Consider the following 25,892-nt stretch of genomic DNA (forward strand, 5'->3'; position numbering starts at 1 on the left):
TTAGGATTCTTTTGAACATTTAGAGAGCAAAGGCTGGAGAGAGTAATAAAGAATTATTATTATTATTATTATTTTTATAAAGCAAGATTTTAAATCCAAAGAGAAAAATGAAGACTCATAACTTGATTCAGATCATTAATTAAAAAAAAAATGAATACATGTTAAGAAAATCACCTTAAAATAAAAATTAATGCGTATAGAAATATTCCATTAATTTAATAAATAATTGTTTATGGCCCAAGAAGCAGTCTTTGAGGGAAAAACTTTGGCTGTTGGAGGCCCACGGAACATATCTAGGCTCATCTTGGACTTGGAGCCAGGCTATCGTAGTTCATTCTGGTCCAGCCCAATACACGTTACAATTATGACGAGCCCAGCCCGGCAAATTGTCAACCCTCCCCGGCTCTCCCCTCCCCCAAATCAGCTTAAACCCTAGTAGGCTAGAACACTGGGAGAACTGAAGATGTAGCCTCCCAGCAAATATCAAATGATGCAAAACTGTTTCAGTTTCCATCTCTAAGAAATCACTTTGTAGATCCTGCAAGGACCCGAAGATAATGGCTTACAGATCCTCTTCATCTGCTACCATGATATCTCCATGGAGTTCTTCCATTTCGTCTAGGGCCTCTAAAGTTCTCAGTTTATCATCATTCAACTTTCTTCATGGGTTTTGTACAATTTCCTCCACGGAGCCTCCTTCAAGCGAACCCATCTCTGCCAGCGAAGGAAGCAAAAGTTTGAATGAAGCAAATGCAGTTTCAGAGCTGCCGCCGGTGGGGGCTGAACTAGAAACGGCGGCGACCGGAGAAGGAACGATCCCTCAAAGAACCCCAAGAGGTAAGCTTCGAAACCCAGAAAAGTTAGAAGATATAATCTGCCGAATGATGGCGAATCGAGAGTGGACGACCAGACTACAGAATTCGATCAGAAATTTGGTCCCTCAATTCGATCACTCGCTTGTTTGGAATGTTCTGCATGGCGCCCGGAACTGGGAGCACGCTCTGCAATTCTTCAGGTGGGTTGTAAAGACTGGCTACCGCCATGACCGTTCGACCACCTTGAAGATGATGGAAATCCTGGGCCGACATTCGAAGCTCAATCATGCCCGGTGCATCCTATTCGACATGCCTAAGAAGGGCATCGAATGGGATGAAGACTTGTTTGTTGTTCTTATCAATAGTTACGGGCAAGCTGGAATTGTCCAGGAGTCGGTAAAGATTTTTCAGAAGATGAACGAACTGGGTGTTGAACGGACGATCAAATCTTATGATGCCTTGTTCAAGGTGATCATGCGCCGGGGACGATATATGATGGCAAAACGGGTTTTCAATGCAATGCTCAGAGAAGGGGTGACGCCTTCCCGCCATACATACAATATTATGCTGTGGGGTTTCTTCCTGTCGTTGAGGGTGGAAACTGCAAATAGGTTCTTCGATGACATGAAGAACCGGGGGATTGATCCCGATGTGGTCACATACAACACTATGATTAATGGGTATTTCCGGGTTAAGATGTTGACAGAGGCTGAGAAACTCTTCATGGAAATGAAGGCTAGGAATTTAATTCCAAATGTGATTAGTTATACGACTATGATCAAAGGTTATGTCTCTATGGGCCGCGTTGATGATGCTTTGAGATTGTATGGTGAGACGGGTTCCTTCGCAATTAAGCCAAATAGTAATACTTACTCAGCACTGTTGCCGGGACTCTGTGATGCAGAGAAAATGGCTGAAGCCCAAAACCTTGTGAAGGAGATGATGGAAAGACACCTTGCCCCAAAGGACAATTCAATTTTCCTAAGGTTGATATCTTCCCAGTGCAAATCAGGTAATTTGGAGTGGGGTGCTGATGTGCTTAAAGCGATGATTCGATTGCATATTCCAACAGAAGCAGCACATTATGGTGTTTTGATTGAAAGCTTTTGCAAGGCAGGGGCATTTGACAGGGCTGTTAAGTTATTGGATAAGGTGATTGAGAAGGAGATCCTATTGAACCCATCTAGTTCATCAGAGATGGAGCCAAGTGCTTACAATCCAATTATTGAGTATCTATGCAATAATGGGCAGACAGGGAAGGCAGAAGCTTTTTTCCGAGACCTGATGAAAAGGGGTGTTCAGGATCCAGTTGCATTCAATAACTTGATTTGTGGTCATTCAAAGGAGGGGAATCCAGAATCTGCTTTTGAGATCCTTAAAATCATGAACAGACGTGCAGTACCATCAGTTGCTGATGCCTACAGATTACTTGTCGAGAGTTTCTTGAGGAAAGGTGAGCCAGCTGATGCTAAGACTGCTTTGGATGGTATGATTGAAAGTGGGCATCTTCCAGACCCACCACTGTTTAGGTCAGTTATGGAGAGTCTATTTGATGATGGAAGGGTTCAAACTGCTAGTCGGGTGATGAAAAGCATGATAGAGAAAGGGGTGAAGGAGAATATTGACTTGGTTCCTAAAATTTTGGAGGCCCTTCTCATGAGGGGTCATGTTGAGGAAGCCCTGGGTCGAATTGAACTATTGATGAATAATGACTGCATTCCTGATTTTGATAGTCTTCTGTCAGTTCTCTGTGAAAAAGGAAAGACAATTGCTGCTTTCAAATTGTTAGATTTTGGTTTGGATAGAGATTGTAACATTAGCTTTTCAACCTATGATAAGGTATTGGATGCACTTTTAGCAGCAGGAAAGAGCCTCAATGCGTATGCAATAATGTGTAAGATTATGCAGAAAGGTGGGATCACTGATAATAGTTGTTGTGAGGATTTGATCAGGAGCCTAAATGCAGAGGGAAATACAAAGCAGGCAGATGTTCTCTCAAGGATGATCATGGGAGAAAGAAGCATCCAGAAGGGCAAGAAGGGGAAGAAACTTGCTGCAAATGCACATTGAGTTCCATGTACTTTTCCTAACCTTGAGAAAGCTGAGAGCAAGTTGGTTCTGCTTTAAGAATTATTATGGGCTAAATAAGTCATGGCAACTTTTTTTTTTTTTTTCAATTCTGGGTTTTCTTTTTCTAGTTTTTAGGGTTAGTCTTTTTTTTTTCTTTTTTTTGATTGTGGGGGTATTTGGATCTTTGAGTTTAAATTATTAGCCAAATATCAATTGGAGCTTTATTATCCTGTTTTTTTTTTCTTTTTTTTTTTCATTTTCAGTAATAGCCAAGCATTATCCAGAAAGTCCTGGTATGCTTCTTGTACACAAGAATTTTTACCATCAACAGGGTTTTGATTAAACTATGACAACTTTTAGATTTTGTTTCTTGTATGGTGTTCAGATAATCTGTGCCTTGTTACTGATAAAGGAAAAGAATTGTCTGTGCAGTCTCACTGTTAAGAATGGGTTTCACTATACACAGAAATTGCATATAAACTGAGTTTTTGTTTTTGTTTTGTTTTTTTTTTTTTTTTTTTTTTTTTTTTTTTTTTTTTTTTTTTTGTGCTATTGAACGTGTTCTATCACAAGGTCTGTCACTATTCTACCCGAAAATTGATTGTTTTTTTTTTAAATGTCGTGAAGGTGAATATTTTCAAAGAGCTTACAGTGATACCCTATTTGTTAGGGAGGATGGGTCAATTGCTTTTGATGTGCTGGTGAATGATTATTTTGCTAGTGACAATGCGAGTATTGTTGAATCATCAATGGTAGGATTCAAAGTTTTAGAAGACTATTGCTAAAACTTAAATCAAGTGATCTGACCATGTTTCTGGGCTTAGTGGAGCCATCTAGAAAATTATGATTATTTTCTTAAATCAATTGGTCTTGGTTAATGGGGTAGTCAAGGATTTCTTCCCAGCTTTTAGAGGGTTAAGGCAAGGTGAACCCCTTTCCCCTTTCCTCTCTACCCTAGTTACAGATGTTTTCAGTAGTTTGATCTCTAAGGCAGACATGGAAGGAGTAGTGAGAGGTTGGAGGATAGGAAGGAATGGGATTAGGGTAACTCACTTACATTTTGCTGATGACCTAATAATCTTTTGTGAAGAGGGTGATAGGAGAACAGTAAGTAATCTCAAATCTTTGATAAAGCGCTTTGAGAGAGTATCAAATCTTAAAGTAAACATGGAAAAGAGCTATGTGGTGGGTGTGAATCTGGATGAGAGGACTATTGAGTCTGTGGCTGAGTGTCTAGGTTGTTCCATTTTCTCTTGGCCCTTACAATATTTAGGTCTACCTCTAGGAGCCAACCCTAAGGAGAGCACCTTTTGGGCTCCGGTTCTGGAAAAGTTTGAGAAAAGGTTAGCCTTGTGAAAAGGAACTATATTTCTTTAGGAGGTAGAGTAACATTATTGAAAGCTTCCTTAGCAAATTTGCTGATTTATTACTTCTCTATGTTTAGGATTCTAGTTAGGGAGGCCAAGAAGTTGGAGAAATTAATGAGAAATTTTCTTTGGAAGCCAGGGGAGGAAAAAAAAGATCACTTAATAAATTGGGGAATAGTGTGTAGGAGGAAAGAGGAGGGTGGGTTGGGACTGGGAAACATAGTTTTGAAGAATAAAGCACTCCTAGGAAAATGGTTGTGGAGATGGCCCTTAGAACAGGAGAGGCTATGGCATGAGGTGATAGATAGTACACATGGCAGTTCGGGAAATGGATGGGTCATGGGATGCTGGTGGTGTATCGCGTCGAGCCACGTTGGCAACTCCTTGGAAAGCAATTCAGAGTATTCTCCCTTTTTCCTCAACTGTATCAAGTATGATGTCAATTCTGGTACTTTTGTCTTGTTCTGGGAAGACATCTGGGTGGGTAATTCTGCCCTTAAGGACAGTTTCCCTTCTCTCTTTTCCCTTTCTTACTACAAGGGTAAAGCAATCTCTCACTTTCTTCCAACATCTGTTTCTCCATCCTCTCTGAATTGGGACTTTGGGTTTCGTAGGGGCTTGTGGGATCATGAACTCTCTTGTGTTTTAGACATTTTGTCACCACTTGTAAGTGTTTTTCTGGACCCTTTAAGATCTGATGTGGGACTTAGGTCCCCTAATCCAAAAGGTTGCTTCACGTGTGCCTCCTTCTTTAAGTCCCTTTTCTCTCTCTTGGGACAAGTGGGTCTCCCAGTGAAGGAGATTGGTCTAAACCTGTACCTCCTAAAATTATTATTTTCTGTTGGGAGGTGTTCTATAGGAAAATAACACTTCAGACTTATTGCAAAAGAGAAGGCCTTTTATGAGTTTGTCTCCTAATTGGTGTGTACTTTGCAGGGCTAATGGTGAGGATTGCTCTCACTTACTTTTAACATGTTCTTTTTCTGATACTATTTGGGGTTGGATCTTTGCTTTATTTGGTTGCAGATGGAATTTGACCACAGACGTAAATCAGCTCTTTGACCCTTCCTTCTTTGTGTGGCTCACAAAAATTGGTAAAACAATGCGGAGGTGCATTAGAGTTGTTGCTTTGTGGACAATTTGGGGAGAAAGAAATGCGAGGATTTTCCAAGAGGAGAGAAATATTCAGAACGTAAAGGATTGCATTTTGACCAGGGCAATCCATTGGCTGAGATCATTGGATTACTTTAAAATATATTCCTTTGATGACATTTGGAGGAACTGGATAGCTGTGGCTAGTAGCAGTAACAGGAAGAATGGGGTACCAACTGTGTGGGTGCCTCCTTCAGAAGGCTGGACAAAGCTGAATTTTGATGGTAGCAGCCAAGGAAATCCAGGTCCATCAGGGATAGGTGGGGTGTTGAGAGATAAAGATAGTAATAGATTAGCTTTATTCTCAGGCTCCGTGGGTATAGGAGACTCTATTAGAGAAGAGCTTCTAGCGGCAGTACAAGGTATTCAGATTGCAGACCAGTTAGGAGTTCAAAATTTGCTTATTGAAGGAGACTCGAAAGTCATTGTGGGTTGGTTAAAAAATCCAGCTTCAATTATTTGATGCTACATGGATATTATGAGAAAAGCTAATTGGTTTTCAAGGAACATGACTGTTAATTATCAGTGGGTGGGTAGAATAGCTAATAGCCTAATACCATAGCGGATGGGTTAGCTAAGCAAGGGGTATCAAGGGAACATTTATTCTGGGCATCTTTGTAAACTTTCATCTCCTAGTCTGATGTAGTACTTCGTTGTTGTTGAGGAGAGGTATCAGCTCATGCCTCTCCTTTGGGCAGGCTGTATTGTAATTTCATTCTGATTATTATGAATAAATTATCAATCATTTATCAAAAAAATAAAAATGATGGATACCCATTTTCCTGAAGAAAATTTCTAGACTAAATATATAAAATCATTATGTTACATTTCGTCACTATTTTTGGTCAATTTTCAGGTGCAAATTTAGACCTTTACCACTGCATTGCCTGTAATATAAGGTTTCTTCCCAGATCATAATGTTTTCTTATTTTATCTTGGCAGCCACGCCATGGGTCACTTTTAAAGTATGGACGGCTATTTAGATACACTCATAAAGATTATTTTGGGAATGACTCCTTTACCTACACAGTATCTGATTTAAATGGTAACATTGTTTCTACCATGGCAATTATTTCTGTCCTTGGCATCTCACAATTTGTTTCATTACCTATTCAATTGAAAGCAACTGAAAACATGATAAGTCCCAGATTTGGGTAAGGTTCTACCCATTCTAAAATCAATTTAAATTTACGAAGCAAGGCATGGGTGCACTGGTGCAGGTCTTTCTCTATGATGTGGATCCATTATTAGGATCATGAATTCAACATAAACCTGTATTTTACAATTATATCATCCCTCTCCCTCCCACCCTCCCCTCTCTCTCTCTCTCTCTCTCTCTCTCTCTCTCTCTCTCTCTCTCTCTCTCTCCCCCTGCTATATTGTATGTGTGGGAGACTGTGTTTAATATTACATCTTAACTCAATAATCATTTTTTGGTTCCTAATCAAATGCAACAAAAATAAAAGTATCTGTGTCATGTAATGTGGTAAGATTTTTTATTAGTTATTTAAATACTCATTTTGGTACTGAAACATATCCTGTCCTTTTTCAGAGGATTCCCTGGATTTGAGATAGCGTATTCAGATCTGATGGAGAATATTTCTGTCACTCTCAGTTCACAATCTGGCACCATCTTTCTTTCTCCTATGCTAATGCAGTTTCAGGATTTAGCATGGAGTGGACTTTCTATTAACAAAGGTGGAAAAGAAGGGAAGGGTTTGACATTAGTAGGTCTTGTTGAAGTAATTAATCATGCCCTTAGTCAATCTAATATCTTGGGTATTATGCAGTGCGCTACGTTGTCTTTGTCTAAATTGAACACTAATCTTAGTTTTATGGGGTTTTTGTTATTCTTGTCTTGGACAGTTGACTTTGTCCTATTAAGCCTCTTTAGATCTATCTTTCACAAATCATGTTTGCAATGACTATGCTTCTATTTTTATTTAATCTCTTGATTTCTTTGTAGCAGAAATGATAACTTCTTTGGAGAAAAGATGTTATCCATGTCTCCAGCATGAACAAAAATGGAGCAAATGATGCCCAGGTTGTAGTTTCTGTGGAACCTATAAAGGATCTTCCATTTATTCATGCCTCTGAATTTATAATGCTGGAGGAGGACAACAATGATGGTTTACTGATAAGAGACCAATTTGATTTCTTGATAGGGGATCCGGATCTTCTACACTTTCCCAGTATGCTTATTGAAAGAGAAGTTTTTGTTCTTTTTTAATGGATACAGTAGTGATGGGAGACTTTATATCCTGTTGTTCTATAGGTTCCATTTGTCAGGACTGCATTCCTGTAGGTAACCCCAAAATAGTTATGATTAAGGCTGAGTTATATATATATAGAAGAAAAAACAGCCTTTTGAGAAAAAAATGACTGTTTAGCAAGATGCTAAAATCAAAAGAAAGTAGCAGAAATCAGATTTCAAGAGGAGAAAAGATGAAGAAGGTGGCGGCAACTTGTGTTCAGAGAGAGAGATTTCCGAACATAATCTCTTCCCTTACACCCTTAATTCTATTTTATTAAGTTTAACTTTGGTAATTTGCAGAGAAGTCCCTAGTTGGGCAGAAAATTAAAAAAGACATTACATAAGAAAGAATAAGCCCAGATTAAGGCCCATTACAGCAAAGAACATTAAAGATAAAAAAGGATAAACAGCCTATGGGCCATTCGGCCGGCCTATCTTCTCTACACTCCCCCTCAAGCTGAGCATAGATGTCAATCATGCCAAGCTTGCCAGTATCATGCTGAAGTTTAGCCTTGGGAATGCCCTTGGTGAGGAAATCTGCTAACTATCCTTCAGAGGTGATGAAAGGTAGACACATTTCACTAAAAGCCACTCTTTCTCAAATGAAGTGTCTATCAACTTCAATATGCTTAGTTCTGTCATGTTGCACTGGGTTGTGAGCAATGTTGATGGTGACCTGATTATCATAGTATAACATCATTGGCTTATCATGCTCAATATCCAGTTCCTCCATTAAGGATTTAAGCCACAATAGTTCAAAAACTCCATGAGCCATGGTTCTGTATTTTGCTTCGGTTGAATATTGAGCAACAACTGATTGTTTCTTGCTTCTCCAAGAGACAATATTACCTGCCACCAAGCTATAGTACCTAGAGGTAGATCTTTTGTCATCAATGTTTCCAGTCCAATCAGCATCTGTGTAGGCTTAAAGTTTCATATGGCCATGCTTGGCAAATAGAATTCCCTTTCCAGGGGAGCCCTTCAAATAACACACAATCCGCTCTGCTACTACCATATGAGTATCCATAGGAGCATGCGTGAATTGACTGATGCAGCTGACAGCGTATGCATTGTTTTGCCGAGTCATGCATAGATAAAGAAGTTTTCCAACTAATCTCTGGAAGACTCCCTTGTCTTCTAACAATATTCCATCTGAAGCAGAGAGTATGGCTCGTATCGATAGGAGTAGCAATTGGTCTAGCACCCATCTTCCCTGTTTCAAAGAGCAAATCAAGAACATACTTCCTTTGAGAGATAAGGATTTCATCTTTGGATCTAGCAACTTTTATGCCAAGAAAGTATTTCAATCCCCCTAGATCTTTGATCTCAAACTTTGTATGAAGGAAATATTTGAGATCATTGATTCCCGAGACATCATTACTAGTCACAACAATATCATAAACATACACAATCAGGTAAACGGCCAAGGATCATGTTCTCTTCACAAAGAGGGTATGATCAGACTGTGTCTGTACATAGCCAAAACTAACAAGGGCAGCCCTAAACCTTTCAAACCATGCTCTAGGGGACTATTTGAGTCCATAAAGAGATTTCTTCAGCCTATAGGCATTTCCTTTCATATTTGTTTCATACATCCCTAGAGGAAGAGACATATAAATCTCATGTAATTCTCCATTCAGAAATGCATTCTTTACATCCAGTTGATAAAGTGGCCAGTCTGAGTGTGCAACCAAAGATAGCAGAACTCTCACACAAGTCATCTTGGCAACAGGGGCAAAGGTTTCCAGATAATCAATCTCATATGTCTGTGTATAGCTTTTTACAACCAGCCTAGCCTTGTACCTTTCAATGGTGCCATCAACATGATATTTGATAGTAAAAACCCACTTACAGCCTACTAGATCCTTCCCTTCAGGCAAATCAATCACTTCCCAAGTGTCATTCTTGTGCATCCCTCCATTTTGGAATATTAAGAGCTTCTAACACAGACCTGGGAATTGGGTTAGAGGCAACAGAAGAACGGTAGGCAAAATATGAAGGAGAGAGCAAACTATAAGAAAGGTGTTTGAAAATGCAATGTGCAGTACACTTCCTTTTTCCTTTCCTAATAGCAATGGGGATATCAAGGTCTGGGAAGGATGGCTCCAAAGGGGCTGTAACAGTACCTACTGTCTCATCTGTAAGTAGAAGTGCATGAGACTCATGTGTTGTAGGGGAAACAACCTACTCATTTTTGGTTCTTTGCCGTTGATACAACCTGGGATTAAAAAGAGGGCGAGGAGGTAAAGGGGGAGGAATAGGAACACTGGAATGAGAATGAAGTGACTAATCCTTTCTTGATTCATTTGAAGGAGGAAGAGACTTAGCAAAAGACTCAACTAGGACAGGAAGAGGAAGAGCAAACACCTGTGACAAATCTTCCCCCTTTGGACAATGTCTCTCAAGAGAGGAACCATAAAAGGAAGAAAGCTCATCAAATGTGACATCTATTGAGACATACCGAGTGCCAATCTTTGGATCAAAACAACAGTAATCCTTCTGTGTGGGGGAATAACCAAGGAAGATACACTTGTGGGCTTTTGGTTCTAATTTATGTCTTTGGACACTTGGGATATGTACATAACAGGTGCAGCCAAAGACACAAAGAGGAATATGAAAAAGATCCTTGTTCGGGTGAAGGAGACTAAAGGGAGACTTAAACCCTAAAACCCTGGATGACATACGGTTTATAAGGTAGGTAGCAGTGAGAACATCACCCCAAAACTTTGTAGGGACATGTGAGGCAAATAGAATACTTCTTGCAACTTCAACAATATGTCTATTTTTTTCTTTCAGCAACTCCATTATGTTCTGGGTATACCTGTTCATGGGCCGGATAGGGCCGGGCTCGGGCCGGACTTTTACTCTTCATTAATGAAAATTTGTTAGGCCTGAGCCCGAGCCCGAAGCCCGATTGTGTTCATTGGTGATTTTGTTCGCCGGAACTGAGTTTGCGGTGACTGTGGTCTGTGAGCTGCGACCTGCGATTTTAAGTTTAACAGTGATAAGTTCGCGTCTAAGAGAGAGAGAGAGAGAGAGAGAGAGAGAGAGAGAGAGAGAGAGAGAGAGAGAGAACTCATCGCCGCCTCGCCATCGCCAGTGTCTGAGATTTGAAAGAGAAGTGAGATTTGAGAAGGGGAATGAGGGAGTTAGAGAGAGAAAGAAAGAGAGAGAGAGAGAGAGGAGAGGAGTGAGGACTCATTGCCGGAGTTGTTGCGCCGGTGAACGTTCGCCGCCTCGCCGGTTGTGTGGCTGCCTGAGAGTGTGAGGATGAGAATTGTAGAGGATGTGGAGAAGAATGGTTCAGCTGGAAAAAGGAAAGAGGCAAAGAGGTGAAAAAAGAGGGGCCCGGATCAAATTTATTGCGGGCCGGGCTTTTTGGCTTGAGGTTAAGCCCGCGGGCCCGTATGCGTGTTCAAGCCCGTCTGGGGGCCGGTTCATCCCGTCGGGCCACCCGACACATGAACAGGTCTAGTTATGGGGTCCTAACATAGGAGCTTTGATGAATAACCCCTAAATCAGTGAGATAGCAGGTCAGGTTTTTTTTCAAAATATTCTTTTGCATTATCGAATATGAAAATTTTAATCCTGGTATCAAACTGGGTTAGGACAAATTCATGGAATTGCCTCACAAGTCAGGGAACTTCATCACGGGACTTCATAAAAAATATCCAAGTGAATCGAGAAAAGTCATCAATGAACAAGATAAAATATTTGTATCCACCCATAGAAGGTAAGTGGTAAGGCTCCCACACATCAGAGTGCGCGATATTAAAAGAAGAAGATCTTTTATTACTTAAATGATAACTATTTCTACAATGTTTTGACAGTTTACAAGACTCACAATGAAGACTGGACAAACTAATTCCCTTAAACAGTTTTGGGAATAAATGACTTAATGCAGAAAGAGAAAGATGACCCAAACGAAAATGACATAACATGACTCGACTGATGGACTCTGTAGATGTAGACCCAAAAGCAGCTTTTCCAGGTTGTTCATGGCACTGTCCAGGAGTATCCAGCAGATATATTCCATTCACCTCACGGCCACTCCCAATCACCTTTTGAGACTCCAGATCCTGAAAAACACAGTAGGAAGGGAAGAATGTTACACAACAGTTTAATGACTTAGTTAGGCTACTTACAAATAACAAGTTTGTATTTAGTCTGGGTACATGAAGAGCAGAAGGAAGAACCAAGGAGTCTGTAGCCTTGATGGTTCCCTTGCCGGAGATAGAGGCAAAAGATCCATCGGCTAGGGTGATTTTGTCACGTCCAGGAAGTAAATCATATGAAACAAACAAAATAGAAAGGCTGGTTATATGATCAGAAGCACCAGAATCAATAATCCAAGGGATCCTACGATTACCTGAAATGGTTGCATAATTGACAGAGGCCCGTATACTTGAATGAGCAAATGCAGAAGAGGTTGAATTTTCTGAAGGGTTGGAAGAAGAGGTCACACCCTCTAGGTGATTGAGGTGACTGATCATCCTCCAAAACTTCTCATATTCTGCCTTCATAGCTGCTAACTGCTCACTAGCCGTCATCTCTTCATCTTGGTATCTGTCACTATCTGGACTAGCAGCAACATTAGCACTCCCTGCCTTTATATTATTAGACTTCTTCTGAAACCGAAGTGGTAGGAGCTCAGGATGCAATTTCTAGCACTTGTCTTTAGTGTGTTTTGGCCTTTTATAATACTCACAGATAATTTCTTTCTTCCCTGAGCTACTTGGAGTCCCTGCAATCCCCTTGGGTTTCACTCCCATATTAGCAAAGTGGTCATTTAGACCAGCCCCTTGAACCTGGACAAGTCTTCTGCTTTCTTCACTACTTACCAAGGATATGCTTGAGACAGTGAGACACTATCATTGGATAAAATATTTTGTTTTGTAATGTCATACTCTGGATTTAGCCCTGTCAAGAACTCAAACACCCAGTTTCTCTCAACCAGTTTTCTGTAGGTCTCAGCATCCTTAGTGGTGTCCCAGGTTACAGCTTCAATCAAATCTATTTCTTGCCATAAAGACTTTAGTGTGGAGAAGTATACAGCTAATGATTTCTCTCCCTATCTCAAATTCTTCACCTCACTTCTTAACTTGTAAGCCCTGGCCACATTTAATTTTTTGGAATAGGTTTCAGCAACACTATCCCAAATTTCCTTTGCTGAATTTATCTACAAATAGTGTTGACTAATCTGTGGTTGTATTGAGTTTACAAGCCACCCAATAACGGTATAATTTTCTTGCATCCACTTTTCATATGATGGATCATCTTCTGGGGGAGCCTTTTTGCTCCCGGAGATAAAACCCCACTTGCCTCTACTACAAATATGAATCTTTACTGATTGTGACCAAGCTAGATAATTGGTTCCATCCAGCTTGACTGTGGTCACAGCCAGTAGAGAGTCTACAGAGGCTCCTGGAACCTGTTCGGATTCAGAAACATGTTTGTTTCAAAGTCTAAGGAGTTCATCTTCTTAACACTTCAAAAAATGACTTCAAACAATTTCGAAAAACACCAAATGAAGATAGAACAAAAACTGTGTTGTGAGCCAACCTATATGCAGTTGTACTAGTAATCTGCGTCACACCTGGAAGCTAGGAGAAACGGAGAAAATTCCACTCCTTGTAGACTTCATAGAACACCAATCCACTTGATTCGATCTTCAAGAAGGAGAATGAGAAAGCTTTCAGTCATTAAGCACCCAGGTCAAACTCCCTGTGGGGCCTGTAATCAGATTTCTCTAGGAAATTAGGGTTTCGGGCAACACACTTGAATCTGTCAAGGGGATAACAAAACTAGTCTTCTCTCCAGAAACCACTAACAACTGGGCTGAAATAGGTGTCTTTAACTATTCATACGATTCAGTTCTCCATACACACTGCGTATGGGAAAAAAGGTGAAAGAAAAAAAAGGGGGAAAAACGAGCTTGTTCTGATACCAAGAAGAAAAAACAGCCTTTTGAGAAGAAATGACTGTTTAGAAAGATGCAAAAATCAAAAGAAAGTAGCAGAAATCAGGGTTCAAGAGGAGAGAAGATGAAGTAGGTGGCGGCAACTTGTGTTCAGAGAGAGATTTTTGAACATAATCTCTTCTCTTACACCCTTAATTCTATTTTATTAAGTTAAACTTTGGTAATTTACAGAGAAGCCCCTAGTTGGGTAGAAAATTAAAAGACATAACATAAGAAAGAATAAGCCCAGATTAAGGCCCATTATAGCAAAAGAACATAAAAGATAAAAAAGGATAAACAGCCTATGGGCCATTCGGCCCATCTTCTCTACATATATATATATATAATATTTAATGTTTCAATTATTTCCGTCTCTTTTATGGTAAAATCTTTCATCCCCTTTTACCTGGAAATGGATGTGGTATAATGAAAAAAAAAGAGGTATTGTCAAAACCCAAATGTTTCCTAATAGGTGATAATTAGATCAATAACTCAGTATGGATCAAGGAAGTAAAGTGGTCAGTTGATCATTTTGGGCTATGCCACACTTGATAGATGGTTACCCCTTGTTTTTTTCAGTAGCTTCAGTAGTTTGAACCAGTAGAGAGAAGAAGAAGAAGAACTCGGTAGCCTAAACCCTACCGGTCGACCATAATATGGATTAGGGGTTCTAAATATTGTACAGTGACTAAACTGGCCCCACTTAAGTATGGGACAGGATGTCTACAAGAGTGATATTTAGAACTGCCACGTAAGCACATAACTTAAACTGAATGAAATGACTACTCTACCCTTATTCGGCTAATTCTAACACTCCCCCTCAAGCTAGAGAATATATGTCATATAGCCCCAGCTTGTTACATATATAGTTCACTCTCCCTGAGCTTAAACCTTTTGTAAACAAATCTGTCCACTGATCACCTGAGGCCACATGATGTGTGCTTATCTCTCCAGTAAGGACTTTCTCCCTCACAAAGTGGCAATCAATCTCTATGTGTTTTGTTCTCATGAAAAACAGGATTAAATGAGATGTGAATTGTAGCTTGATTGTCACAGTACAATCTCATAGGTTTGTCCATTGAGAATCTGACCGATTTCTTGTAGGAGATTTCTCAACCATAGTAATTCACATGTAGTGTGTGCCATGGCTTTATATTCGGCTAACACTACTTGCCACAACTGTTTGCTTTTTACTCTTCCATGTCACAAGATTTTCTCCAAGGAATGTGCAATAACCTGTAGTAGATCATCTATCCGACACTGAGCCTGCCCAATCTACATCTGTATACCCAACTAACTCAAGTCTTCCTCCTGGTTTGTACAATAACCCATGGCCTAGAGCTCCCTTCAGGTAACTTACAATTCTAAGAACTGCATCCCAGTGAGGTATTCGAGGATTCTACATAAACTGGTTCACCACTGATTGCAAAGGAGATGTCCGGTCTTGTGATAGTCAGATAGTTCAGCTTCCCCACTAACCATCTGTATCTTCTTGGATCATCAAATATTTCACCTGTATCACTAATCAACTTAGCATTTGGTTTCATGGGAGTTTCAATTGGTTTTGCACCTAACAACCTTGTTTCATCCAGTAGATCAAGGACATTTTCTTTGGCACAGGTTTACACCTTGTTTTGATCTGGCAACTTCTATACCCAAGAAATACTTCAACTTCCCATGGTTTTGAAAATGGTCTTGCATAAAGACCTTTAGTTTATCAATCCCCAATTTGTCACTGCCAGTTATGACAATATCATCCACATAGACTACTAATAAAATATTTCCAGTTTTAAATCTTAGTTGGACACTGAGTGATCAACCTGGCATTGTTTCATTCCAAAATTCTTCACTACTTCACCAAACTTCCCAAAACAAGCACGAGGAGATTGTTTCAACCCATAAATTGTCTTTTTTAGTCTACACACCTTACCATCCTCCCTTTGAGCAACAAACCCAAGTGATTGTTCCATATATACCTCCTCCATAAGGTCACCATGAAGGAAGGCATTTTTAATGTCAAGTTGAAACAAGTGCCAATCATACATAACTGCTAGGTAAATTAAGACACGGGCGGAACCAATCTTTGCCATTAGAGAGAATGTCTCCATATAATCCACCCCATACAACTGTGAATAACCTTTAGCAACAAGTCGGGCCTTCAAGCACTTCACACTTCCATCCGATAAGTATTTAACAGTATACACCCATTTACAACCCACAACATGCTTATCGGGAGGAAGGGTACTGAACTCCCACATTTGAGTATGCTGAAGAGCAGAGAGTTCCTCCTGTATTGCTTGACACCACCCGGGTGAAGTAAGGGCCTCTTTATAGAGATAGATGACAACAGTGAAATAAACTGGCGATGTGAAGCGGAAAGGTGAGGGACTGAAACAAAATTGGAAATGGGATGGATGGTACAACTACGATTACCTTTCTGTAAAGCAATGGGAAGATCAAGCTTTGAAGGTTCTGGGACAGGAGCAACAATAGGATCCACTGACAAGGTAGAAGCTGGAGGAGGAGCCGGTGTCTGTCGATGAGTATACACACGCCGGATCGGTGGTTGTTCAGTAGGAATCTGCACTAGAGGAGGTGAAGGTTCAGTCCTAACTAGAACAAACGGAATGGGATCACGGACTGGAAGAGGGAGAGGAAGCAAAGGTGGAGATATCGATACTTCAGGTCTTGAGAAGAATGAGATGGACTCAATAAAGGTGACATCAGGACAGACATAGGACTTCTGAGTAATGGGATTGTAACATTTATACACTTTCTGGGTCCGAGAGTAGCTAAGAAAGATACACTTAATAGAGTGTGCATCTAGCTTGTCTAACCCAGGACTCAAATTGTGAACAAAGCACACACAACCAAAGACCTGGGGTGTTGATGGAAAGGGAGACAAGGTGGGGAATAGGATAGAAAAGGGAGACCGACCATGAATGACGAAGGAGGGACACTCATATGATGAAGAATGGACCGAGCAGTTTCAAGGAGATGACTGTTCTTTCATTCAACCACCCCATTTTGTTGACAGGTGGATGCACATGGAGTTTGATGAATGATGCCATGTTGTTCTAAATATTGTTGAAAGGAAGTAAGAAAGTATTCACGACCATTATCTGAACGAAGAACTTTGATTGGAACACCAAATTGCATACGTGTTTCAACATGGAATTTTTGAAAAATGGAAAATAATCCACTCATTTCTTTCATTAAATAAATCCATCTCATCCTTGAACAATCATCAATAAAAGTGACAAAATACTTTTAACCATTATAAGACTATTTTAATCAGACCCTAAACATTTGAATGAACTAAAGTAAAAGGACTCAACATACGACTATCAATTCTAGGACTTAAGGAAACCTGATTGTGTTTCCCATACTGACACGACTCACACTATAAAGATAACAAGTGACTCAAAGACAGAACCAGTATCTTAAGAGCCTTGAGGGATGGATGTCCCAACCGATAATGTCATTGTATAGGAGTGAGTGAAGTCTGAAGTGCAACTGATGATCCACCACCGTCAAGATAATACAATCCATTGGTTTCATGCCCTCTACCAATCTTCTTCCTCGTCTTATGATCCTGAAAAATACAAAAGGAAAGGAAAAATGTAATAGAGCAATTAAGGGTCTTAGTTAATTTATTGAGTGACATAAGATTGAATGGAAATTTAGGTACATATAGAATAGATGATAAAAAAAGAGAAGTCGTGTCAACATTACCAACACCACAGATGGGAGAAGAGGAACCGTTGGCAAGGGTAATAGTTTGAGATGTGGAAGTTTCAGAGAGGGAAGAGAACACACCTGGAGTCCTGATCGTGTGATTAGAGGCTCCAGAGTCAATAATCCAGGGAGAGGGTTTGGATGCCAGACAAGCTATACATGAGTGTGCAAGGGTGGCTGTAGTATGTTGTGAAGTAGCCTGGAGGAACCTCTCATACTCATCGCGAGGTACACTCATCATCTCCTTCCCGGAAACAAATGTAGATGTGGAAGGCATTAGATCTGACTGTTGATTATCATTGACATCAACCCCACCAGCTACTGCATGATTAGCCCATGTAGAAGGTGGGCCATGGAGATTATAATAGAAACTCACTGAATGTCCATCCTTACCATAGTGGGTACACTTCCTAGTAGAGTTACCTTTACCACGGCCTCCCCCTGAGTTACGACCACCACCACGGCCAAATATGGAACCACCACAACCCCCTCGGGATGCACGTCCTCCCCCTCTACTACCATGTCCACCTCCCCTGACTACCACAAATACTGATCTGTCAGACGGTGTGTGACTTTCTATAGATCCCAAGGAAATTCTACGAAGTTGTGCAAATACTTTCTCAAGTGTAGGAAGAGTAAAGCCTCCCAATATTTGGGTTCTAACTGGTTTGTACTCTGATTTCAGCCCCACTAAAAACCTAGTGACATCCAGTTGTTTCCTTTGTTGTTGCTGGACCTTAACATTTGGAGTAAGGGGATGATAGACATTGAGTTCATTTCTGAGGTTTTTCATACTGGCATAGTATTCTTCTAGGGTTTTATTTCCTTGCTGCAGATCGAAATACTTCTGATAGAGCTGATATACCCTCATAGTATTATCCTGCCCAGAATAAAGCTTCTTGGCATGTTCCCATATGTCCTTAGTTGTATCTAAGAACATAAAGTTGGCACTTATTTTGGGTTCCATATTGTTCCATAACCACGTCATGATTTCGGCATCTTCCTATTCCCAGTCATCAAACCCTGGAGAGTCAACTGATGGTTTATCTTCCCTCACGTGTTTCACTTTCCTCTTTGCTTTGAGAAAAACTTCCATTGACTTGGCCCATGGCACATAATTCTCACCATTAAGTTTAATTGAAGTCATTTGCACACCCAGATAGTCAGAGGGAATCAAGAGCTTGATGTTTCAGACACTACAGCAGTCACCAACCGAGTACTGTTGTCAAGAGCTTGATGTTTCAGACACTACAACAGTCTCCAAACACAGAGAATAGGTTCACAACCAGTCACAATCAACCACCATTATGTAAACTACCATTCAGATTACGAGCTTGATGTTTTAGACAGGTTCGTCTACCATTTCAGATTAAAAAAAAAACAGATGTAAACTAGCATGTAGACAGCAATGCCAAGTCAGAACATTGATGTAGACTATTTGGCCACTCCTTCCAGAACAAAAAAAAAAACACAGACTTTGTTCTTGTTCACACCACTACTGATGACTTAGAAACATAAAGCTCAAAACAGTAACTCAACAACTCAACAACTCAACTAACTACACACAAACCCTCTTGAACTGCTCAATAGAGGGTGAACACCACTACACAACCAAAGCTGTCACATATGGTGACAGCAATATGGAATGATAGCGTAGGACTGCCGCACCTTCCTAACACTTGAAATAGAGATTGCGGCAGTCCTAAAAATAAATAAAACTTGCTGTGGTAACTAAGCTGAGTACCTCAGAGTTCGCTGCCCAGAGAAGAACCCAGAAGAAGAAATTGCAGAATATGAACCTTGGTGCCGCAGCCTTCTTCCCTTTCTTTTAGCGCTCTAATACCATGTTTTTTTTAGTAGTTTCTGCAGTTCGTTGGGATAGGTAGCACAAAAGACACCATTTTGTTGTGGTGTCGGTTCTTTCTTTCAGCAACACCATTTTGTTGTGGTGTTCGGGCACAAGAGTTACGATGAAGTGAGCCATGCGAAGCAAAAAACTCCATAAGATCACTATGAAAATATTCTTTGGCATTATCTGATTGAAAATTTTGTATTTCAGTTTGAAATTGAGTGAAGATCATCCGCTGAAAATCTTGGATAATTTTTGGTACTTCATACCTGGTTTGCATGGTATATACCCATATATATCTGGACTAATCATCGATAATGGTAAGAAAATACTTGTAGCCACTCTCAGATGGTAAAGTAACAGAGCCCCAAACATCAGAATGAACAATGTGGAAAGGAAATTTAGATTTATTGTTCTTTGAAGATAAATGAGTTCTACACTACTTACTCAATTGACAAGTTTGACAAGTAAATTCTGACACTAATACTGACTTAAACAACTTTGGAAACACAATTTTTAAAGACTTAAAAGATAAATGACCAAGACAACTATGCCATAAATAGACCCGATTCTTACAAGACTGACTCATAGACTTTGTGACTTGAAGACCAGCCTTATTCTCCAGCATGTAAAGCCCATCCACCAATCATCTTCCCTGAGGCCAGATCCTGGATCACATAGTAAGAAGGGAAAAAGGTTACTGAGCAGTTTAAGGAATTAGTAATACTACTAGCAGAGAACAAATTAATGGGAAATTTTGGGAGATGTAAAACATTAGACAGGGTAAGGCCAAAGGGAAGAGAAATGGTTCCTTGACCAGCTATGGTAGAGTATGATCCATCAGCTAGTCTTACCTTGTCTCTTCCAGAAAGGAGGTGATAGGTTTGAAAGTAAGAGGACTTACCGGTCATGTGTTTAGACGCTCTAGAATCAATGATCCAAGGAGTGTCAAGGGTATGAGATACTACATGGAAAGTTGTGGCAGAGTTACCTGATGTAGACGCAAATGAAGTTGAGGGAGGAGCATCCATCTGACAAGTTGCTCTACCATAGAGCTCTAAATGGTCACGGAAAGAATTAATAATATCCTCCCTTGGGTTAGATCCAGAGGCATGTGTTTGAGCCACAGTAGTAAGTGGGGCTGATTCTCCTGAGTAGCCATATTTGCCATAATTTGCTTTCTTGCACCTTGCTGTCCTGACTTTTTATTCAGATCTGAACCTTGCTTCTTACTCAGATCTTGAGTCCATTTCGGCTTCCCATGAAGATCCCAGCATGTGTCTCAGGTGTGTCGGGGTTTCTAGCAATGAGTACACCACAGTTTGTCCTTGTCATCCACATTTTTTCTGAAAATCCCCCTTTTTAAAGGTATTTCCCCCACCTGTAGTAACACTCCCTTTCACTGCCAACACGACTGCATCCCCTCTAGAATTGTTCGTCAAATTTCTTCTGCTTTCTTCTAATTGTACTAGAGCATAAACTTCCTAGACAGATGGAAGATCCTTGCTACCTAGGATTTGGACTCTGATAGATTCATATGCAGGGTTCAAGCCATGTAGGAAAGCAAACACTCTTTGTTGGGAAACAAGTTTTTATTACAATTTTGTATCTTCATCACACTTCCAGTCCACACTCTGATAATGGTCTAACTCCTTTCATACAGAGGTCAAGTCTGAATAGTACATAGACAGACACCTCTCCCCCTGTTTACAAGTGGACGATTCTGCCTGTAACTAGTAGATTTTTGCATAGTGATACAGTTCAGAATATGTTGATTTTGCTTGTTCCCAAATCTCATTTGCCGTTTCAGCCCACATAAAGTTCCTTCTTATTTGAGGTTTGCATAGACACTAAAAGCCAGGACATGACCATGTTGTTTTCCCGGTTCCATCTGTCATATTCAGCACTCCCATAATTGGGTTTTTTGGTTCTCCCATTTATATAACCTATCTTTCGCCTTGCAGTGATGTACAGCTTGATCCCTCTTGACCACTAAATAATTTAAGCCATCGAGAGGAATAACAGCCATGGGAAAGGATAGGTCCACACCCCCCGAGGAAACACTGGATGTAGCAGAATCTTCACCACTCATGATTATAAATTCAAAAACTCTTAAAGTGGGCACAAAACCTTAAAAAAAAGGTCTAACACCAAGGGAGAAAGGAAACCCCTTTTTTTCTTTGGAAACACAACCCTTTTGTGTAAAACACAGGTGCTGTTACAGCACTAACAGGTCATCCCTTGACCTACAGAATCAAACACAGGTGCTGTCACAGTGCATACAGGTCATCTCTTGTCCTACGCATCAACAGAAATGTTGTTACAGCAAGTACAGGTCACTCTTTGACCTTCAGTGCACCATAAAAGCTGCTATTGCAGCACACAAAAGGTCTTCACGACCTACAGTTTATACAGGGGTCAGTCGACCCCACAAAAAAGGAAAGAAAGAGGTGCTGATCACCTCACATCCAACCAGCAGACCTAGTACAGGTTCTGCCCTGGCACACGACCAGAAAAAAGAGGAGAGAAGTTACTTCAGTGTGTGAGAAACCTTGATCTTCAATCAGCCGAACAGTAGATGAGGGCGGCAGATCTGGAAATCTGGTGCGAAGGAAACTGTTCACTCGACCTCTCCTTTTAGATCCGATAGTCCCGCTCTGATACCATGTTATGCAGGAGAGAAGAGAGATCTGAGAGCCAAAAAGTACTGTTGGCGGCACCAGCTTTTTGGTATATATACTAGGGTGACAGGATATAAAAAATAAAAGGAGAAAATTACAATAGTACCCCTGTGGTACTATACTTAGAGAATTAACAACCTTTTAACAGAGATATTCAACAAATGAATATGCACAGGTCTGCAAAACATAATAAATACAAAGAGAAGAACATCCACAAACCTGCAAACAAGAGAAGAAGCACAACAGAGAAGTGGAAGCCAATAAAAGGGAAAAATCAAAATATGCTCATTGTGAAGCAACAAGATAAATATAAATGTATACATATTATATGCATATGCATATGATGTATATGTACATGCACATAATACCATATACATGTCTATTGATCCATGTATATCCTACAAAAGTAGTAGCTTACCATGTATACCATATACCTCATTTGCACATTAATTTGTCACACTATTTAAACAAAATACCATTAGCAAGCCCTGGATTCAAATTTGTTAGCTCAAATTATAAATATAAAAAGAAAGAGGTAGAGGTGGTTTGAATTTTATGTTACCCAGATGCATCAAGGACATTGCTAGACACAGTGTTGGATATGGTATGCAACATGGTACAGAACCATTGTACAGGTACCAGGGTATCATAGATCATGATGACACACCTATAAGGAAAAAAAGGAAAATAGTAGAAGAATATCATCATTAATGGAATGATCTGACCTCAATAATCTGATGAACTAAATTGGAGAGGAATTGAAGGAATGGACAGTGGACATCCTTTCGCTATGGTGATTGAGATTGGAGTGGGATGGCTTAACTATTAGTTTTTTTATTTTTATTTATATTTTTGTTAGACCATTAATGATGAAATGCAACATTTCAGAAAGATGAGGTTGATTGAGAGCCTGGAAATTTTGATGGGCTCAGGTTTTAAACTAGGATATGTTCTCCTAGGTGGAATTCATGAATCGGTGGGTTTTTTCATCTGCATATGTTACACAAGCACTTAATAATTTTAACTTCATCTATGGGCATTTTGGAGTTTTTATCTTTTATCCTTATGCATATAATGATATAACACTTATCCTTGCTAGCATCTTTCATCTTAACTTGGTATTCCTTTGGTATTTTCATTTTTCTTACAATGTTTTATTTTCTTTTAATACTTCACAGGCAGCTGAAGAAGCTGTGAATGTTTTCTACCATTATACATACGAAGGCAATGTGGACATTGACTCTATCACAGACCCTAGAATGAAGGCCTCTATACTTGCACAGATTAATCACTTTGGGCCGACACCAAAGCAGTTATTCCTGAAACCCCATGTCAAGCGGTGGTGTGACAAGAAGCTTCTCCTCATCCACTTCGAAACTGTAACTATCTTGTTCCATATGAAATCTGCAAGAGTTCATCTTCAATAACTCAGATCATCATGTTTCATCATGATAAGATCCTTGTAGCTGGGGGAAATAAGTTGCTTAAACCCCCGAACTTTCACCAAATATGTTGCATGGGCTTTCCCTGATTGTAGTTTGATTTATTAGTTATGATCAAGACAAACTCCTCTCTACACATGAAAGTCTTCATGGGGGAAACCAGATTCAGTGTATTGGAGTTAGCCATGATGGCAAAATTTTGGTACTGGTGCTGATGATGGGTTGGTTTGTGTCTGGAGAATCAGTATGGGTGGGCCCCATAGTCCGCAACACTTGCATTTGGAGCGGACTCTTTGTGCTCACACAGCAAAGATCACATGTCTCTATGTCAGCCAACCTTACATATTAATAGTTTCCTGCACCGATTTCAGCTATTTATGTGAATGATCTTACAGGAGAGATTATGACAGCAGCAGGTGCAGGAATTTTGTTTTCAGTCTGGAGCATTAATGGTGACTGCCTTGCGGTGGTCAACACCTCCCAACTTCCGTCTAATTTCATTCTCTCAGTGACAAATGCAGCATTCTCTGATTGGATGGATACAAATTGGTATGTTACTGGCCATGGTGCCATCAAGGTATGGCACATGGTGCATTCCTCTGATGAGGCTAGCAGCCTGAACAAGATGGCCACTATTTTTTTTTTTATCAGTAAAAAGAAATTTCACTAATGAAAAGAAATTACAGGGGTTACAGTTTATGAGTAGCCTCGGATACCCCACTACAATGTGATGTATCCACTACTAAATTGATTTTGCACTCTTATAGTTGAGCCCAGAAACAGTGATCCCTGTTCACCCCTTGTTTGGCTAGCTGGTCTGCAAATCCATTTGCTGCTCTATGGGTCCATTGAATTGAAAGCTGCATGTCCTTAGATTTTTAATCACTACAATGTGATTAAAAAGATGGCCACTAATTAGATGGGAGGAGTGGAGCTGAGTGATATAAGGTGCGAGAGTACAGGTTTGTCCTTTGCAAGGTACTCAAATCCCCCAAGTATCCAGTTACTGCTCTTCGTCTTACAAGTGATCTCAAGCAGTTGTTGAGTGGGGATTCCGGTGGGCATCTATTGTCTTGGACTCTTCAAGATGTGAACCTCAGAGCCTCATTTAATCAGGGGTGATATTGATATTGATGAAACACAGTTGATTATTCTGGTTTGTCTTATTCAGGCAATATTTGATATTCTACCCATAAACCCTGACCTGGAAATTAGTCATTGTCGAGTAAGGAATTGTATACATCCAAGATTCCAAGGAAAGAGCAAGAAACCAGGGCTGGCCTCAAGAACTGAGGGAGCGGGTTGAGAAGAATGAAAAGGCTTCAATAAGGTGCACACACTTGAAGAAAATAGAAAAGTTTACAGGTGCAGATGGTGAAAGCAATGATTCATTTGGATTTTGAATGAGATAAGATGGGGGCACTTTGGTGCATGTGTTAATTGGCGACAATCGTGGTTTTTATCTGCTCACAAATTGGTCTATAGGTATTGATGATTTGATGTAAATATGTGGAGACTAACGTGTCTAGTAAAGTTGTATAGTGAGTATAGTGGAAGAGTGCTTCTCGGGAGGGCTGATCTGGCACAATTATCAGGCGGGTACATGTAAGATGATGGCAGGTCGAGTGGTTTCATCTAAATTCGTTTTTTATGGTGTGATTGGGTACATGTTACACATTTTTTTTGCTGTGTGATGAGTAATGACTTCATCTCTCTTACACAGACTCTGCAAAAATGGAACTTGGTCCAGGCCACTGTCCTACCTTTCTAGTCGTGGTTCATCTGTCGGACTTAAAAAACTAGTCCGCCAAAACAATGGGATAAACTTTCCTTTTCAAGGAAAAACCAGCGAGGGGGGGCCCTGCGATGTAAAGGGAAAGGCAAGATTAATATGAATTTTCTTTTAAATAAGATCATTTTCTAATCTCTCCCTCTCTCTTGACTGTTCTTTAAATTTTATTTTCGAAACATGCACTTGACTTATCTTCATAACAAAACAAAAAATAAAAAAAAAGGTATATTCTTAGTTGTAAAATTTGAAGTTCACACTATGTAAAATCTTAGTTGTAAAATTTGAAGTATATTCTTAGTTGTAAAATTTGAAGCTTTTTAGCGGCAGTTTTAGATTTATACCAGCAGCCATAAAAACTGCCACTTGAACGTCTAGCAACAGTTCTATTAGCGGCAGTTTTAGGGACTGTCACTAAAAGTCATTTTTCTTGTAGTGATGACTTGCTTGATTCTATAGGGACCTTCTCAGTTGGGGCCGAGCTTTTTCACACTGGGCTCAGACGCCATAACTTTTCTAAGGATTAGGTCTCCTTCCTTGTAGTGTCTTTCTTTCACTCGAAAGTTGTAATAGTGGGCTACCCTCTATTGGTAGGCCGTGACCCTGAGTTGTGCCTGCTCTCGAACTCTTTTCAGCAAATCAAGGTTGTTTCTTAGCTCTTCATTATACGCCTCGGTTCGAAGCGTCGGCTGGCTGGTCTCTGCTAGGATGACGGCATCAGTTTCATAGGTTAGGTTAAATGGGATTTCTCTTGTGGAAGTCCGAGGTGTTGTCTG

General features: G+C 40.1%; 1 pseudogene across 8 annotated transcripts; it reads left to right on the forward strand.

Annotated features, from left to right (window-relative positions):
- Positions 1-372: 372 nt before the first annotated feature.
- Positions 373-25,253, forward strand: LOC148852799 (large ribosomal subunit protein mL102 (rPPR5) pseudogene; annotated as a pseudogene). 8 transcript variants are annotated; one of them, XR_016099902.1, is made up of 4 exons: positions 407-2,892; positions 6,347-6,449; positions 6,957-7,102; positions 23,064-25,253. The product of XR_016099902.1 is annotated as a large ribosomal subunit protein mL102 (rPPR5) pseudogene, transcript variant X7 (transcript). The 8 variants fall into 8 exon arrangements; XR_016099899.1 differs by having other exon boundaries at positions 6,957-7,146; positions 23,064-25,071; XR_016099901.1 differs by having other exon boundaries at positions 6,957-7,131; positions 23,064-24,074.
- The last annotated feature ends 639 nt before the right edge of the window (positions 25,254-25,892 follow it).

The sequence above is a fragment of the Nelumbo lutea genome, chromosome 5 (assembly GCF_056320005.1).
Source record: "Nelumbo lutea isolate HS-2025 chromosome 5, American lotus-T2T, whole genome shotgun sequence".
Taxonomy (NCBI): Eukaryota; Viridiplantae; Streptophyta; class Magnoliopsida; order Proteales; family Nelumbonaceae; genus Nelumbo; species Nelumbo lutea.